Below are 5,467 nucleotides of genomic sequence, written 5' to 3' on the forward strand. Positions count from 1 at the left end.
AGCCTATATCCAGCTTAGGCTGTTTTCCTTAAATTTGTATATATACTGTTTAAATGACAGCTTGATAAATCTGTTGGCAATCAAATATTCAATATCGCTACTCATAAGTACTTGGTACATTATCAGCGCAGCTGCAGACGTTCAAAATAATTTCACGTAATTTACGTCTCTATGATGATTGGTTGATATCAGAAGGGAGGCTAGCATCCCTTGCGAGGGTTCTTTTCTCAACACTGCGCTGAAAGTGAACATGGTGATTGGCTAATTTTTTTTTACCAACGGAGGCACGAGAGCTCATCCCCTACCCTTCTATATCACCTAGCGGTTGTAATTACATCAGCAGATTCGGCACATTCGCGATAGAAAAGCGGCGCTTTCACGTTATGGTATTACAACTGTGAAATTACAAACAAAAGATACACATTCTGAGACATGAACTGAAATTAATTGTGAATTATATTAACATTAAATCGTCCTCCTCCCATTTTCACCTCAAAATTATGGGGAAGCTGTGCCTCCCCCGACGAGCCGCCACTGCTTGTTACCACTACACCAAAATGTGATTAACCATAACACCAAAATGTGATTAACCATAACTATGGCCCTTTTAAAGATGCAGTTGTGTCTCTTATTGATATCACCAGCTGTGTGTGACCTATTATAAGTGACCTGCAATGATCAATGAAACAGTATACTGCAAAAAACATTTATTACAGAAACTGTAAAACCTGTTTCAATCCATAACAATTGCACTTAATCACAAATACATTCCACTTTTACAAGTCTTTCTCAGTTTTTTTAGTGCTCTTGTAAACAAACTGAGCTTTTGCCTAAAAACTAAGCTCATCAAATTGAATGTAGATAATGTAACATTACCTTCCTTGAACTTAATTGCATTTACCAACTAGTGTTTTACTCATAAACATTAAACAGGATGTTGCAGCTTATCATACCAACATTACACTACAACTTTTTTTGAGAACTGATCAGTGAATTTAACAGCCGTTTGCTTGAAATGCAAACTTTGCAGACTTCTGGTAACATGTTTGCCCATCCTTACTGAAACAATGACGCATGACTTATTTCATTTATATCTCACTGAAGAAAGACAGGATATCAGAGAGACCCTTAACCTGATGCACCTTGGAGTTGAACTCTTCTGCTCTGCATTTCAGACAGTTATCTGCATTTAACAGCCACTGCTGCACACATGTTCGGCATCCAACTAGAGACTTGCAACATATGGCAAACATGGGCTCTGACAGTAGAGCTGTAATTTCGGAACTGGGCCGCGGCACAGGGGATCCGCTCCAGGAGCTGTCTCAGCCGCAGAGTGTGCATCTCACCAGTATGCATGAGCGCTCCCCGTCACTGGAGAGCCCCATCATTTCTCAGGACAGGATGCCCTCTGTGTCCAGTCGTTTCGAGGAAAGTGGAGACAACGGACGCATCCCTCACGGGCTGGGGAGCTATGTTCGAGGGCAAAACAGTGAGAGGAGTTTGGTCTCCGGCACAGAGGGAAGAGCACATATATTTTCTAGAGCTACTGACAGTGTTTCTAGCTCTGAGACAGTTTGTGAAATTTCTCAAGAATCATCATTTATTGGTCAAAATGGACAATACAACGGTGATAGCATATATAAATCGGCAGGTTGCGTACGTTCTTTCAAACTTCACATTAGCGAAGAAGCTGATAATGTGATGATTGCTATGAGTGAGAGACAGAGAGGAGGAGTGCAAAAATAAAACCATGCCCTCTATTCAATATTCCGTTTCAACTGGAAATACATCACCACACTGAAATAAAGCTGACAGCAACTTCCGTTTCACGCAGACTTTAAGGTTTACTTTGCTGCTATCTCGGCATGCCATATAGGACTCGACTCGGGTACTATAGGCCAGCATCCTCTTGTTTGCTGATTTATGAGAGGAACCGTGGTCCTGAACGCGCTAACCAAAGCCCCGTTCGAGCCCATTGAGAGCATCTCCTTAAAGCTACTTTCTTTAAAGACTCCTCTGTTACTTGCTCTTACTACTGCAAAAAAAGGTGAGTGAACTGCACACGTTATCAGTTCACTCCTCATGTATGATGTTCACTCTGGGTGTTTAGAAGGTAACTTTTAGGACTAATCTGGAGTTTTTGCCTAAAGTATTCGATCACTCTGGTTCAGGTCATTCAGTGGATCTGATGGCTTTCCATTCATCACTTTTCTTAGGTTCTGAGGAAGAGCGGTGTGGTAGATTTTTATTAATCCAAATAGAAATTAATCAAGTATAATCATTAGTAATATAGCCATTTAAATATCTAGTTATACTTCCTATTCCTATTCCTATTATAATCCTATATGCCTGTGTGTAAAAACATGCCTACGTGGCAGAAGTACAGACCTCAGATGAGAAACATCTGTAAAAACCATAAGTGGGGGTCTTTTCTTTAACATAACAAGACTAGAGAGGAGGGGCTTTTGTCTCTAGTGAGAATGATATGCACAAAGGAACCATTATATGTATGGAAAAACTGTATGGAATATTTACCCCACGCCTCCAAATCCAAATGTATAAAAAGAAGACAAGATGATCATTCTGGAGATGTGTTTTCGCTGCAGAGAGAGCCATCTCCGCTTTATTATTTATTATCATTGATGATGTAATAAAGTGTATCTACTGGCATCAAAAACAAGACTGAGTGTGGTTCCTAAGATGAGAAGCAGAAGACACCACAGCGGCTACACTGTTTATGTCTGGTGTGGACTTTACAAATGTATGTACAAAGAACCAGGGCACTTTGCAACAGCAATCAGCTTTTTGTTTCGTGGGCTGACTCTTTTAAAGGAAGCCTGTCTCCTGTCAGCGAATCTTGCACTGGGTTGTAGAGGCGATCCTGTTATGTTACAATAACACGAATATAGAGCCTCCAAGGGAGATACAAGCTCACTCGAGTAGAGGGATAGCTATGTCCTGGGCTCTATTTAAGGGCATTTCTATTCAGGAAATATGTGCGGCAGCTAGCTGGTCTTCCCCACATACCTTTGAGAGGTTCTACAGACTGGATGTGACAGAACCTTCATTTGCCCACTCTGCCCTGGGAGAGAGTGGACAAGTAATCCATTAAGCACTTGGGTATTTCCATTTTACTTATTGTCAAATTTTTCAGACTATACTGATCTGTTTTAATCACTTGAGTTGAGTCAGAGAGGTATAATCCAGATCATAGTCAACTTTAGTCTGCTTCGTCAGCATATCGGCAATATGGGAATGGTCTATATCCCATAGTGAGATACCGAACAAATGTTAGAAAGAGAACTTTAGGTTACTAATGTAACCCCTGTTCTCTGATAACATGAAGTGAGGTATCTCACAATATTGCCCTCCTTGCTTGTCCTGCACGGAGAAGAGATATGCAGAGAATGACGTTACGGCAGGTAGCTGTGGGTTATATACAGGGAGGCGGGACTGGTGACATTGGTGCTTCTGCAGTCAGTCACGCCTGGGGCTTTCCCATAGTGAGATACCTCACTTCATGTTATCAGAGAACCGGGGTTACGTTAGTGTTAGAAAACACTCTCTGTCTGTATTGGTTCCAGATGTTTTCACCCTCCTTTTTCTTCTCTCCCTCTCTCACTCGCCCTCCCTGTACAGCGCACGGTTGTCTCTCTCTGATTCCCCCCTCCTCCATCTGATCTGCTCTCTCTCTCTTGTATTATGTTTTAATATCTCTTACTCATATTCGAGGTACGCATGCGCACATGTATGCATTAGCTTTTCTGGGTTCAAATGTTCAAATGAGGACACGAAAGCTAGGACTCCAAGGTAATGGGGTTCGTGATGAACTATGAAGATAGTTCAGCATTCTTCGCCAAGTTTATTCCTAATATGTCCATATTTTCCTGTACATGTGGCCATTTTGTATAACACATATTCTTGGCCAAAATCCTATATGTATGTCATCTATATCCTCATTGGTTAAAGGGTTGAAACTCCCCTCGACATATGCCTATATAATATCTTTGTATCTATGAATAAAGTTGAAGTATTGAGAATACCATTTGATGTGTGTTTTCTTGCTTCCCGGCCGTTATGCACTTTAAGGGACTGAGAATTTTCCAGGTGGCAAAGAGAATCTATAGGGACCGATTGTTAATTACTGACAGTTAGTAAAGTTTTGTTTGCTTGTCAAACAGAGAGTGTGTATAGTAAATAGAAACTGAGAGCATATAAATCTTTAGATGCCTATAACTATGTACTAAGAGTGGCGATTTTAAGCAAATGCAACTACTTGAACACACACCTGACACATAACATGGGCCTTCACTGTTCCCTCTCTCTACAATTGCACTTATGGCAATTGTAGAAAGCGAGATGACACAAAGGGTTTCCTTTATATTTAGCCGCTGGTCGTTAGTTAACTTGTTCCCCAATGTCTGATTAGGTGGGCATGCATGAGAAATCTTTAGACTCGTAACTAAACCAGGTTCGTAATCCATAAAAGACAACAGTTTATTTAACCTTAACTGATAATAAGTGTGTGCAAACGCGAGCATTTTTGATGATCGTTTCTGTCAGTCCGCTCGTTTTATTACAGCTGTCGTTGGTATTTGTCTGGCATGGCAGCAGGTATGTGATAAAATTTCAAATTGGAGCCTGTACACCATCAATTCTGACACCCAAAGATTACATTTTAAGCCCCTAATGTAGCCGACTCTGTGCTTCTGTGCTGGTTTGTATTGGCCGCCTCCAGTTATTTGTCAATTGTGATGTCGGCATAGAAAGGGCCCCTAAAAACTAAAAGGTAAATTATCTTCCTAACTAAAAAGCAATGATCTCCCTTTCTTTATGCCTGTTATTTACTCTTATTTGCTAAGATGTAGTTCAATTACATCCAGCCCCGTACGCCAGATCCTATCAGAAAATATCAGTTTTGTCTGGTAACAGAACAACTAGTCAGCAAAATGGCCTAATAAAAAAAACCGTTATAAAAGCAAGTCTTGTCTGGTACCCAAAACTCTTTTTACAGTCTTCTATCAGCCAAGAAGTTGATTGAGAAAAGTCAGAGAAGAACAGAAGCAGGAGACGAAGTGATGCTGATAAAAATGGGGCAGAGTTTATTGAATAGTCTTTGTTGTGTACTTTTCAATGCTCAGACTTCGTCTGAACACTCTCAGAAATAAAGGTACAACAGTTGTCACTGGGCCGGTACCTTTTCAAAAGGTACACTTTTGTTCCTATTAGGTTGTAATATGTACACTTTAAGTACCAATATGTACCTAAAGTACCAAAATGGACCCTTTAGGTACAAATATGTACCTTTAGAAAAAGTACCGCCCCAGTGACAGCTGTAGTACCTTTATTTTTGAGAGTGAAGAATACAAATCCAAGTAGTGTTATTCCAAACAACATCCCATAAACCTTAAATTTCCATAAACTCCCACTCTTATTCATGAAGACAAACAGCCCTTGAAACATAGTC

This window comes from Sinocyclocheilus grahami, unplaced genomic scaffold (assembly GCF_001515645.1).
Source record: "Sinocyclocheilus grahami isolate Dianchi unplaced genomic scaffold, SAMN03320097.WGS_v1.1 scaffold21.1, whole genome shotgun sequence".
Classification (NCBI taxonomy): Eukaryota; Metazoa; Chordata; class Actinopteri; order Cypriniformes; family Cyprinidae; genus Sinocyclocheilus; species Sinocyclocheilus grahami.